At 48.7% G+C, this 14,218-nt stretch overlaps 1 protein-coding gene and 1 pseudogene across 2 annotated transcripts in view; both read left to right on the forward strand.

The window, feature by feature from the left end:
* The window catches only part of LHFPL7 (LHFPL tetraspan subfamily member 7), a 98,915-nt gene that overhangs the window by 57,251 nt on the left and 27,446 nt on the right, over positions 1-14,218 (forward strand). The gene's annotated exons all lie outside the window — the stretch shown is intronic.
* LOC117657954 (sodium/potassium-transporting ATPase subunit alpha-2 pseudogene) lies at positions 5,189-8,622 on the forward strand (annotated as a pseudogene). The gene has a single exon (XR_015731639.1). The product of XR_015731639.1 is annotated as a sodium/potassium-transporting ATPase subunit alpha-2 pseudogene (transcript).

Below are 14,218 nucleotides of genomic sequence, written 5' to 3' on the forward strand. Positions count from 1 at the left end.
CCTGAAAATAAGACCCTGTCTTATATTTTGTTGAACCCTGAAATAAGCGCTTGGCCTTATTGCTATGCGCTCAAAAGCCCGATTGGGCTTATTATCAGGGGATGTCTTATTTTGCGGGAAAACAGGGTATTATTTTATATATACCGTATATTTGTTTTGTTTTATTTTATTTCATTTCATTTCATATGTATTTTATTTATATAAATAAATTATTAATAAATTATTATTAATATAAAAATAAATTATTAATAAATTATTAATTTATAAAATATAAATTATTTATATGTATTTTTCTTCAGCTGGGTATTTTCCTATGTAAGCCAAGTTTTCCTAGGCTTTTTCAGACAGCAAGCAAGCGTTTTGCTGCCTTATTGGGAGACTAATATAGATCTATTTCGGACTGATTGGTCCTCATCAGTTAGCCACACCCTTACCATATGTTCCCTCCCCGTAGAGGCAAAGTATTTGCTTTCTTCTCTTATCTATCTATCTATCTATCTATCTATCTATCTATCTATCTATCTATCTATCATCTATAATCTATCTATCTATCTATCATCTATCTATCTATCTATCATCTATCTATCTATCTATCTATCTATAATCTATCTATCTATCTATAATCTATCTATCTATCTATAATCTATCTATCTATCTATCTATCTATCTATCTATCTATCTATCTATAACAGTCTATAAAAACATCGAAACGTTGGAATTAAATCTTCAAAAGGAAAATCTTTAAAAGCTGGCAAGACCCAGGTTTTCCTTTAGGCTTCTGTTTTTCTTCCCCCACCTTTCTAATATATACAGTATATATTTCGATATATATGCAAAAAATTAAAACCTCGGGTGTTTTCCCGCGTCATTGCAAATAAGTAAATTTTAAGCTGAGATTTTAACCAGAATTTTAAACATTTTAACCAACTTATTTACAATGACGCGGGAAAACACCCGAGATTTTAATTTTTTGCATAGGCACACCCGCGAAAACTTAAGAAGACAATATATATATATATATATATATATATGTCTTTTTCTTTTTTTCATAGGCTTTTATGTGCATATTCTTTCTAGCCAGGTTCCACCTATGTAAGCTAAGATGTTCTTCAGCCCTAGTTCTGCGAAATCTCATTCACAAGTTTCTGGGCTTTTTGTATCCTGCTGAAAAGCAACAACTCTGTGCTGCAATTTGGGAGACTCAAATAGCTATTTCTGCCTTATAAGGCGTCATCAGTGAGCCACACCCCCTTCTCAAGTATCCTCCATTGTAAAGGTACAATGTGTCTTGAAGAAGAACAAATTAGCTTACGTAGGTGGAACCTGGCTAGAAAGAATATGCACATAAAAGCCTACGAAAAAAGAAAAAGACACATTGTACCTTTACAATGGAGGATACTTGAGAAGAGGGTGTGGCTCACTGATGACGCCTTATAAGGCAGAAATAGCTATTTGAGTCTCCCAAATTCCAGCACCGAGTTGTTGCTTTTCAGCAGGATACAAAAAGCCCAGAAACTTGTGAATGAGATTTCACAGAACTAGGGCTGAGGAACAACTTAGCTTACGTAGGTGGAACCTGGCTAGAAAGAATATGCGCATACACACACACACACACACACACACACATATAATCTTATACCCACTCCTGTGCATAGAATGTTGTTAGCAGGAGCCATATGGGCACCAGCTGCACAATAAAAAGACAATGAAGCACGCATGATCCATCCTGTAGATTTGAAAATGGTGACAATGAAATCCGGCAACCGTTATCATAAATCAGGGGGCTCTTTCCACCCCCTGCCGCTGATCTGTCTTTTGGGCAGATTGACGTTGGCGGGTTCCATTGTAGTTTATTTTTTTCCCGGGGCCTCCCTGCTTTTTGAAATGAATGCGGGTGGCAAAATATTTCTTAAGGCGCTGCCTATTGTTTTTATTGCACAGGTGGTCCTCTTTACTTACTTTTTACTTTTATTTGATTTGTATACCGCCCTACTCCCGAAGGACTCAGGGCGGTGAACAGCCAACAATAAAATACATAGATACAAAATTTAAAAAGCAGAAATAAAATTGAATTAAATAGTTTGGCCCAGACAGATTAAAACTCCAGTTAATTTAAAACAAATTTAAACTTTGAGCATTAAAAATATTAAACATATTAAAATATTAAAATTATTTAAAAAAGAGGGAGAAAGTTAGGCCAAGCCCACCTGGTGAAACTTAATAACCATTGCTTTCCTTCCAGACGTTTCATGACCCGTCTAGATAACATCATCAATGCTAGAAGGGGGCAGGAGGAGGAGGAGGATTGAGGGGTGCTTGGTGCTCTCTGAGCTTGGTGGTTTTCTTGCGGACGTTTAATTACCCAACTAGGGAACATTATCAGTGCCAGAAGTGAGGAGGAGGAGGAGGACTGTGAGGTCCTTGGTGCACTCTGAGCTTGCTCGTTTTCTTGCAGATGTTTCATGACCCATCTAGGTAACATCATCAGTGCTAGAAGGGGGGAGGAAGGGGAGGAGGAGGAGAATTGTGGGATCCTTTGGTTGTTTTCTTGCAGACGTTGCATGACCCAACTAGGTAACATCATCAGGGCACCAAAGAACTCCCAAACTTAACCCCAAAAATTGCGTAAAATCCTGATATTTCAATGGAGACCACAAGGCATCAAAATAAACTCTGGAGCCCTTTTCGTGACATTTAGATGTTTTCAATGTTACTTAGTTTGGGTAACGAAACATCTGGAAGGAAACCTCCAAGCTCAGAGAGCACCAAGGACCACCTCCCCGCCACCCACCCACCCCCAATCTCATCTCTGATAAAAGGTTGTGTCTTGCAGAGAGCGAGCGGAATAATGCAGAACTCTTCTTGTGCGGATTTATTAATTTCCTTTTGCAAAGGCAGAGGCAGCGAAACGAACAGATTGCAGTCAATTGTTGCTAAGTGGCCGCGGTTCAGCTCGGGAGAGACGCCGTAAACACGCCAGAGAGAGCGCGTGGCAGCCATTGACCTTCAGATCGATAGCCAGGTCCTGTGGGGAGGAGGGAGACGGGAAGGGAAGACGCTCCAGGCGGGCTTGGGCCATTTGGGTCATGTACATACTAATATCTACAGGCAAGCAAGCATTCATTCCAGTGCAACTGGAAGAGGGATAGACTCCAAATCCCAGAATCCCCCAGCCAGCCTGCTTTAAGATGGGTGGACTTCCACTCCCAGAATTCCCCAGCCAGCAGGCTTTAAGATGGGTGGACTTCCACTCCCAGAATCCTCCAGTCAGCCTGCTTTAAAAGGGGTGGACTCCAACTCCCAGAATCCTCCAGTCAGCCTGCTTTAAAAGGGGTGGACTTCCACTCCCAGAATCCCCCAGCCATCCTGCTTTAAGAGGAGTGGACTCGAACTCCCAGAATCCCCCAGGCAGCATTCTTTAAGATGGGTGAACTCCAACTCCCAGAATCCCCCAGCCAGCATTCTTTAAGATGGGTGGACTCCAACTCCCAGAATCCCCCAGGCAGCATTCTTTAAGATGGGTGGACTCCAACTCCCAGAATCCCCCAGGCAGCATTCTTTAAGATGGGTGGACTCCAACTCCCAGAATCCCCCAGGCAGCATTCTTTAAGATGGGTGGACTCCAACTCCCAGAATCCCCCAGCCAGCATTCTTTAAGATGGGTGGACTCCAACTCCCAGAATCCCCCAGCCAGCATTCTTTAAGATGGGTGGACTCCAACTCCCAGAATCCCCCAGCCAGCATTCTTTAAGATGGGTGGACTCCAACTCCCAGAATCCCCCAGTCAGCATTCTTTAAGATGGGTGGACTCCAACTCCCAGAATCCCCCAGCCAGCATTCTTTAAGATGGGTGGACTCCAACTCCCAGAATCCCCCAGTCAGCATTCTTTAAGATGGGTGGACTCCAACTCCCAGAATCCCCCAGCCAGCATTCTTTAAGATGGGTGGACTCCAACTCCCAGAATCCCCCAGGCAGCATGCTTTAAGATGGGTGGACTTCCACTCCCAGAATTCTCCATTCCTATCTACCACTGCAATTGATGAACACTTGCATAAATCTTAGATTGGAGCAGCCATCAACCTGGGAAGCCGCTGCCCTTCTGTCTCTCTTTTAGGGGTGCGTTGGGGGGGACTCTTTTTCCTGAACTCGTCATATCTTTCTTTTGCTAGGTTTAGTCCCATCGTGGTCTGTTTTCTGACCGGCAGAAAGAATCCCACCGTCTTATCTTTTCTTTCCAAGAATCAAAAAGTTTTTTTTTTTTAAATCCTTCTCCAACCCATACAAGTCCTTTACTTACAAATATTCATCCAGTGACCTTTCGAAGTTTACAACGTCACTGGGAAGAGTGACTTACGGCCGTTTTTCACACTTACGACCGTTGCAGCATTCCCCACCATCACGTGATCGAAATTCAAGACACTTGGCAACTGTCTCATATTTATGACGGTCGCAGGGTCCCGGGGTCATGTGATCACTTTTTTTGCGACCTTCTGACAAGCAACGTCAATCGGGAAGACAGATTCGAAATTATTTATGCTTAAGGCAGTGTTTCTCAACCTCGGAAGCTTGAAGATGGGGGGACTTCAACTCCCAGAATCCCCCAGCCAGCAGCGCTGGCTGGGGGATTCTGGGAGTTGAAGTCCCCCCATCTTCAAGCTTCCAAGGTTGAGAAACACTGCTGTAGCTTCTCCCGCTTAAGCAGGGGGTTGGAGAGTCAAACTCAATTTCATTGAGGGCCGCATTGGGGTTGTGCTTGACCTCGGGGCGGGGGGGGGGGAGCTGAGTGGGCGTGGCCTGCTTGATGTCACTCATGTCAGGGGCGCCTGTGTTGGCCCAAGCGCTCTGCCGGCGAAAACAGACTCCCGAGCTCCGTTTTCGCCTGTGAACAGCCTCCTGCAACTCTGCCACGGAGCTCGGGAAGGCCGTGTGTGGTCCTCCTAAGCTCCGTTTTCGCTGGCAGAGGCACCGTGGGCCTTCGCTGTTTCCATGGCAGCCCCATGGGCTAGATCTGGCTGATGGGCCTTGCAATTTGACAAGATGATGTCCAAGGTACTTTCCATCTCTGTTATTCCGTCAGTTGCTAGGAGTTATGACATCACCAAAGGAGGAGGCAGTTACTTCTTGGTTGCTAAGAGATAGGCATTGTTGGGTTACCCAACGGCAGGGACGATGGATCTGTCCTTCTGAGGCTACTGATGGAGTTGAGTCCCCAGGAGGCCAAGCTTTGGAGGGTTGCTGGGTTTTCCTTGGAGAACCTCTCATTCTTCTGCGTCCCCTTTTGGAGAGAAGTCCTCCTTCTCTCCTTCTTCTCCTGTCCCCTTCCTTTCCCCTGGCGCTGCACCGTCCTCCTCTAAAGTGGGCAATCTAAGAGTTGGAGGATCGGCTCGGCGGACCCAAACTCCACCATGAATAAGAAGGAATCCCAAATCAAGAAAAAAAAACCCAGAGGGAAAGAAGAGCTGGAAGAACTGAAGAAGGAGGTGACCCTTGACGATCACAAATTGTCTCTTCAGGAACTCAGCCTTAAGTATGAGGTGGACCTCGCCAAAGGACTGACCAGGGCACAGGCTGCCCAGACCTTGGAAAAGAATGGCCTAAATGCCCTCACTCCTCCGCAAACCACGCCGGAGTGGGTCAAATTTTGCAAGCAACTCTTCGGCGGGTTTTCCATCCTACTGTGGATCGGCGCGATTCTTTGCTTTCTGGCGTACTGGGTGCAAAACATAATGGGCGCGAGAGTACAGAAGGACAACCTGTATCTGGGCGCTGTGCTATCCGGCGTGGTTATCGTGACCGGGTGTTTCTCCTACTTTCAAGAAGCCAAAAGTTCCAAAATTATGGAATCCTTCAAGCACATGGTTCCACAGCAAGCCCTGGTGATCCGGGATGGTGAAAAGCTGCAGATCAACGCTGAGTTTGTAGTCGTGGGAGATCTGGTTGAGGTCAAAGGGGGCGATCGGATTCCTGCGGACTTAAGGATCATCTCTGCCACCGGTTGCAAAGTGGACAATTCCTCTCTGACCGGCGAGTCAGAACCCCAGAGTCGTTCGGCCGAGTTTACCAATGAGAACCCGCTGGAGACCCAAAACATCTGTTTCTTCTCCACGAATTGTGTTGAAGGCACAGCTCGGGGCATTGTCATCTTGACAGGGGACTACACAGTCATGGGTCGCATTGCCTCGTTGGCTTCCGGCTTGACCGAACGCCGTACACCGATTGCCCGGGAAATAGCACATTTTATCCACATCATCACCGGAGTCGCCGTTTTCCTAGGAGTGACATTCTTCATCTTGGCCATGATTCTTGGCTATGACTGGCTGGAAGCCGTCGTCTTCCTGATCGGTATCATCGTGGCGAATGTCCCAGAAGGTCTACTGGCCACTGTCACTGTCTGCCTGACCCTCACTGCCCAACGCATGGCGCGGAAGAACTGCCTGGTGAAAAACCTAGAAGCCGTCGAGACCCTGGGGTCCACCTCCACAATCTGCTCGGACAAAACCGGAACGCTGACTCAAAACCGCATGACCGTTGCCCACCTGTGGTTTGACAATGAGATCTACGAAGCCAACATCACCGAGATTTACGCCGGGGCCATATTTAACACGCGCTCACCCACGTGGCTGGCCCTGGCCCACATTGCGGGGTTGTGCAACAGGGCAGACTTCAAAGCAGACCAGGAGAACATCCCCATTGCCAAGAAGGAGACCACCGGAGACGCCTCCGAGTCGGCCCTCCTTAAGTGTATCGAGCTATCCTGGGGCTCCGTCAAGGAGATGCGCGAGAAGAATCCCAAAGTAGCCGAGATCCCCTTCAACTCCACCAACAAGTACCAACTCTCCATCCATGAAGCTGCAGACAAGTCCAAAGGTCATCTCTTGGTGATGAAGGGCGCTCCAGAGCGGATCTTGGAATGTTGCGCCACCATCCTTTTGCAAGGAAAAGAAGTGATCCTGGACAAGAACATACAAGAAGCTTTTCTGAACACCTACAATTATCTCGGGGGGTTAGGCGAGAGAGTGCTCGGATTCTGCCACTGCTACCTCCCCGACAAACAGTTTCCGCGCGGCTTTAAGTTCGACGTGGACAAACCTAACTTCCCCACCACCAAGCTGTGCTTTGTGGGGCTTATCTCCATGATCGACCCGCCTCGCGCTGCTGTGCCGGATGCAGTTGGGAAGTGCCGCAGCGCTGGAATTAAAGTGATCATGGTCACGGGCGACCACCCAATCACTGCCAAAGCGATTGCCAAGGGGGTCGGGATCATTTCTGAAGGCAGCGAGACAGTCGAAGACATCGCAGCCCGGCTGCATATCCCAGTCAGCCAAGTCGATCCCCGGGAAGCCGAGGCTTGCGTCGTTCATGGTTCCGAACTTAAGGACATGACCTCCCAACAACTGGATAAGATCCTTTCGAGTCATTCCGAGATCGTCTTTGCTCGCACGTCCCCGCAGCAGAAGCTGATCATCGTCGAAGGGTGTCAGAGGCAGGGATCCATCGTCGCTGTGACCGGAGATGGGGTGAACGACTCCCCAGCCCTGAAGAAAGCCGACATTGGCATTGCCATGGGCATCACAGGCTCCGATGTATCCAAGCAGGCTGCCGACATGATCCTCCTGGATGACAACTTCGCCTCCATCGTGACCGGCGTGGAGGAAGGCCGCCTGATCTTTGACAACCTGAAGAAGTCCATTGCCTACACTCTGACCAGCAACATTCCGGAGATCTCCCCTTTCCTTCTGTTCATCATCTTCAACATCCCGCTGCCCCTGGGCACCATCACCATTTTGTGCATCGACCTGGGCACGGACATGGTGCCCGCCATCTCCCTGGCCTACGAGAAAGCCGAGAGTGACATCATGAAGAGGAAGCCGCGGAATGCCAAGACGGACAAGCTGGTGAACGAGCGCCTGATCAGCATGGCGTACGGACAGATTGGCATGATGCAAGCTCTGGCCGGGTTCTTCACCTACTTCGTCATCATGGCCGAGAACGGGTTCCTGCCGTCCACCTTGCTGGGGATCCGCCTGGAATGGGACGACCATACCATCAACGACCTGGAAGACAGTTACGGCCAGCAGTGGACGTACCAGCAGCGGAAAGTGATAGAGTACACCTGTCACACGGCCTTCTTCATCAGCATCGTGATCGTCCAGTGGGCCGATCTCATCATTTGCAAGACCAGGAAGCTGTCCCTTTTCCACCAGGGCATGAGGAACGAGATTATGGTCTTCGGCCTGATTGAAGAAACCACCTTGGCGGCGTTTCTCTCCTACTGCCCAGGAATGGAGGTGGCCCTACGCATGTACCCGCTCCGCGTGACGTGGTGGCTGTGTGCTCTCCCATTCTCGGTGCTCATTTTTGTCTACGATGAAATCCGCAAGTATCTTCTGCGACGTTATCCGGGGGGCTGGGTTGAGCGGGAAACTTACTACTGAGCTGGTCACCCCAAAATTATGCGTCTCTTTTTGGGATGAAATCTTCCTGAGGTAGTTTTTTTTTTTGGCAGATCAACTTGGCCCAAACATTTATTTAAAATCGAAGGGCACTCTATACACCTTGAAATAAATGTGTATACTACGGTCGGAGGCGATAATAAAATTGAACACCGCAATCCAGAAAAAGTAGCCGAGATAATTATTTTATTTGTATCCTGCCTTTCTTATTGTTGCAAATAACTGAAGATGTCACACATACCCAACAGACCTTCCTCCTCCTCCTATTTTCCCCACAACAACCCCCCTGTGAGGTGGATTGGGCTGAGAGAGAGGGACTGGCTCAAAGTCACCCAGCAAGTTTTTCTGCCTAAACTAGCACTAGAAGTCACCGTCTCCTGGTAATTGGCCCAATCACCCAGCCCGCACTCATGCCTACAAGCGGGACTAGAACTCACAGTCTCCTGGTAATTGGCCCAATCACCCAGCCCGCACTCATGCCTTACAAGTGGGACTAGAACTCATCATCTCCTGGTAATTGGCCCAATCACCCAGCCTGTGCTCATGCCTACAAGTGGAACTAGAACTCACCCAGCCTGGGCGAACTCATTGGCCCAATCACCCAGCCTGTGCTCATGCCTACAAGTGGAACTAGAACTCACTGTCTCCTGGTAATTGGCCCAATCACCCAGCCTGTGCTCATGCCTACAAGCGGGACTAGAACTCACCGTATCCTGGTAATTGGCCCAATCACCCAGCCTGTGCTCATGCCTACAAGTGGAACTAGAATTCACTGTCTCCTGGCAATTGGCCCAATCACCCAGCCTGTGCTCATGCCTACAAGTGGAACTAGAACTCACTGTCTCCTGGCAATTGGCCCAATCACCCAGCCTTGCTCATGCCTACAAGTGGAACTAGAACTCACTGTCTCCTGGTAATTGGCCCAATCACCCAGTCCGTGCTCATGCCTACTAGTCCCTACTAGGGACTAGAACTTCCTGTCTCCTGGTGATTGGCCTCAAATCTTCAAGGCGTCTTTCATACCTAAGGTGGGACTAGAACTCCCCATCTCCTGGTGATTGGCCCCAAGTCATCTCACCGGCTTTCATGCATAAGGCAAGACTTGAACTCACAGTCTCCGACTTTCTAGCCTGGTGCCTTAATCACGACACCAAACGGGCTCCCTCAAATTCTTCCTTCCCGCTCAATCCTCCACTTTCTTTTGCTAAATTTCTTCCCAGAAAACATAAAAGGGAAAAGGATGCAAAATCACAAACTTACAAACTTGTTATCCACGCATTCCGTTTCCGTAGATTCAGGGGTGAAATCCAGAAGGTTCTGACGAACCGGTAGCAGAAATTTTGAGCAGTTCGGAGAACCGGCAAATGCCACCTCTGGCTGGCCCCAGAGTGGGGTGGGAATGGGGATTTGGCAGTATCCTTCCCCTGCCATGCCCACCAAGCCACACCCACCAAGCCACACCAGGCCCACCAAGCCACACCCACAGAACTGGTAGTAAAAAAATTTGGATTTCACCACTGCATAGATTCCTTTATCCATTTCTATAGAAGTGTAGGCTCAGTTCTCAGCGCGACAATACGCAACAGGGAAAATAGATTGAGTGGCTTACCGTGTAGGGTCAACGTAACGGGAAACCACAGTCCTCAATTTGCAACCACAATTGAGCCCAGAATTCCCGTTGCTACTCAAGACAGATTGTTAAATGAATTTCGCCCCATGGTTCTACGACCTCTTTTGCCACAGTCGTCGAGGGAATCACTGCAGCTGTTAAGTGAGTAACACGGTTGTTAAATGAATCTGGCTTCCCCGTCGACTTTGCTTGTCAGGATGTCGCGAAAAGGGGGATCACGTGACACCTTCCCCCCCACCCCCCCGGGGACACTGCAACTGTCATAAAGAGGAGTCATTTGCCAAGAGTCCAAATTTTGATCCTGGGGATGCTGCAACGGTCAACTAGTGTGAAAAATGGTAACTTTTTCCACTGCTGTTGTAACTCCAAACGGTCACTAAATGAGTGCAAGTGTACGTGTTCTGTTGTCTACAATAGTGGTCCCCAACCTTTGTGGCTTGGTGGCCTGGCTGGGTGCGGGGGGGTGGGGGAGAGGAACTGGGTTGTATGTCGGTCTGGTATGTGCGTGCGTGCGCACACAGCTCAAGTTATGTGAAAGGTGAGCCAGCTCACACACGTATGCACCTGTGTACTACATGCCAGCCTGCCATTGTATGAGTCGAGATGCAGGCGTGTGCAAGCCTGCCACTCACGCAGGTTGAGCTGCATCAGTGGTGGGTTCCTCCCAGTTCGGCCCGGTTCTCCCGAGCCAGTAGCGGTGACGATATGATGTCACCAAACCGGTTCTGCCCCCCACGCCCCTCCATCCAGCCCCATGCCCCCCACCCACCCCCCGCGTTATTCTTACCTTTTATTTGGCCCCACTCCCAATCTATTGCTGCCTCCTGAGTCCCAGCTGCTGGCTAGAGGGAAAAAAAACTCTTTAAACTCTTGCCCAGGGGCTTCAAAGGGCCACCCTACAGCTGATCAGTGATAAAAGAAAACAAATGAGTAGATCAGTGCCTGCAAAAATACATGAGTAGATCAGTGCCTGCAAAAATAAATGGGTAGACCAGTGCCTGCAAAAATACATGAGTAGATCAGTGCCTGCAAAAATAAATGGGTAGACCAGTGCCTGCAAAAATACATGAGTAGATCAGTGCCTGCAAAAATAAATGGGTAGACCAGTGCCTGCAAAAATACATGAGTAGATCAGTGCCTGCAAAAATAAATGGGTAGACCAGTGCCTGCAAAAATACATGAGTAGATCAGTGCCTGCAAAAATAAATGGGTAGATCAGTGCCTGCAAAAAATAAATGGGTAGATCGGTACAGCTCTGCAAGCACTACCTCTGCTAAATCCTAAAGAATTGTCACATGACCATCAAGCCATGCCCACAAAATAAGCCACGCCCACAGAACCAGTAGTAAAAAAATTTAGAACCCACCCCTCTGGAGGCTCTCCGGAGGCCCTCCGGAGGCTGGAAACAGCCCATTTGCCAACTTTCGGTGGGACCGGAAGGCCCGTTTTTTGCTCTCCCCAGGCTCCAGAGTCTCTAGGAACCTCACTCTAGGATGGGGAGGGTAAAAAATGGCTTTCCCCCGGAGGCTGGAAATGGCCAACTTCCGGTGGGACCTCGCGTGCCCACTAATATAGCTCCGCGTTCGCCATCACGAACCTAGGATGTCACCGTCAAGTTGCAAATCCGGCTTCCTAAGCCAGCCGTGTGTGGCGGCAGCCAAAAAAGCCAATGCAATCCTAAATTGCATTAACAGAGGGATACAATCAAGATGAAGTGAGGTACTAACACCACTCTATAAAGCCTTAGTAAGGCCACACCTGGAGTCCTGCATCCAGTTTTGGTCACCACACTATAGAAAAGATGTTGAGACTCTAGAAAGAGTGCAGAGAAGAGCAACCAGGATGATGAGGGGACTAAACAGACGATGAACGGTTGCAGGAACTGGGCCTGGATAGTCTAGTGAAGAGAAGGACCAGGGGAGACAGGAGAGCATCTTCCAATATTTGAGGGGCTGCCCCAGACAGGAGGAAGGGGGTCAAGCTATTTTCCAAAGCAAAAGGAAGGAAGGAAGGAAGGAGGGAGGGAGGGAGGGAGGGAAGGAAGGTGGAAAGGAGGGAAAGAGAGAGAGAGAGAGAGAAAGAAAAGAAAGAAAGAAAGAAAGAAAGAAAGAAAGAAAGAAAGAAAGAAAGAAAGAAAGAAAGAAAGAAAGAAAGAAAGACATCTGAATGAACCATAGATGGACAGAAGACATGGCTAGTCTAGTGAAGAGAAGGACCAGGGGAGACAGGAGAGCATCTTCCAATATTTGAGGGGCTGCCCCAGAGAGGAGGAAGGGGGTCAAGCTATTCTCCAAAGCAATCAAAGGCCAGACAAGGAATAATGGATGGAAACTGACCAAGGAGAGATTCAACCTGGAAATAAGGAGGAATTTCCTGACGGTGAGAACCATCAACCCCATGGAACAGAAGTTGCCTTCGGAAGTTGTGGGAGCTTCATCCCTGGAGGCTTTCAAGAAAGAGACTGGACTGCCATCGGTCAGAAATGGTGTAGGGTTTCCTGCTCGGGCGGGGGGTTGGACTAGATGACCTCCGAGGTCCCTTCCAACTCTGTTTATTCTGTTATTATTCTGTTATTCAGAAGTTGTGGGAGCTTCATCCCTGGAGGCTTTCAAGAAAGAGACTGGACTGCCATCGGTCAGAAATGGTGTAGGGTTTCCTGCTCGGGCGGGGGGTTGGACTAGATGACCTCCGAGGTCCCTTCCAACTCTGTTTATTCTGTTATTATTCTGTTATTCAGAAGTTGTGGGAGCTTCATCCCTGGAGACTTTCAAGAAAGAGACTGGACTGTCCTCTGTCAGAAAGGGTGTAGGGTCTCCTTGCTTGGGCGGGGGGGGGGGGGTTGGACTAGATGACCTCCAAGGTCCCCTCCCACTCTCTTAATCTAATCTAATGCGCCCTCCCGGCGAAACTCGCAAGGAGGCACGGAGACCCCAGACCCTCTTCTAAAAAAATCCAGACGGGGAGGAAAAGCATTTCGTCCTTCAACAACAGAGGCGACGAGCCGTGTTCCAAATTGGACACAATGCACACAACAGTAACTCGGTGAACTCAGCAAATTTGGATCTGGGTTGGTGGGAAGGAGACATGGAACCGTTGTGGCTAAACTTTCAGTATTTCTGCTGAGTATTTCCCCGTCCCCCACCCGCCAGCCCCCGGGGTTGCATTATTGATCGGTCCCTTTTTAAAAATAAAATAATATTAAGCGTGTTATTAGTACTTTATGGACAAGCTGAAACGAAGCCAAGAGGCCCATTTAATCCATCAGGTGGACGGATGGACGGATGCGGCCGCAGCAAGAAATGAAAACGGAAACGTTGGCTGTATAAAGACGTTGGGAGAAGCGTGCACACACGTACACAAAAACGCACAAACTCACTAAGGCACTTCGCCGGGCCTGAGGAGCTTACGGGTACTCCTCGCGTTGCGACCACAACAGCCGAATTTACGTTGCGAAGCGAGACATTCGTGAAGTGAGTTTTCTCCCATTTTACGACCTTTTTTTTTTGCTACCGTTGTTAAGTGAATCACGACAGTCGTTAAATTAGGAACAGGGGTGTTAAGCGAATCTGGCTCCCCCCGTGGACTTTGCTTGTTGGAAGGTCGCAAAAGGGGATGACTCCGGGAGTGTCTGCGACCGTCATAAATGTGAACAGGCTGGGAAACGTCTGAATTTTGATCATGTGAGAGCACGGGAATGTGAAAAAATGGTCGTAAGCAGGGGTGAAATCCAGCAGGTTCTGACAGGTTCTGGAGAACCGGCAGCGGAAATTTTGAGCAGTTCGGAGAACCGGCAAATACCACCTCTGGCTGGCCCCAGAGTGGGGTGGGAATGGGGATTTTGCAGTATCCTTCCCCCAGGAGTGAGGAGGGAATGGGGATTTTGCAATATCCTTCTCCCAGGAGTGGGAAGGGAATGGAGATCTTGCAATATCCTTCTCCCAGGAGTGGGGAGGGAATGTGGATTTTGCAATATCATTCTCCCAGGAGTGAGGAGGGAATGGGGATTTTGCAATATCCTTCCCCCAGGAGTGGGAAGGGAATGGAGATCTTGCAATATCCTTCTCCCAGGAGTGAGGAGGGAATGGGAATTTTGCAGTATCCTTCTCCCAGGAGTGAGGAGGGAATGGGGATTTT

Source organism: Pantherophis guttatus, chromosome 1 (assembly GCF_059756535.1).
Source record: "Pantherophis guttatus breed Tessera chromosome 1, ASM5975653v1, whole genome shotgun sequence".
NCBI lineage: Eukaryota > Metazoa > Chordata > Lepidosauria > Squamata > Colubridae > Pantherophis > Pantherophis guttatus.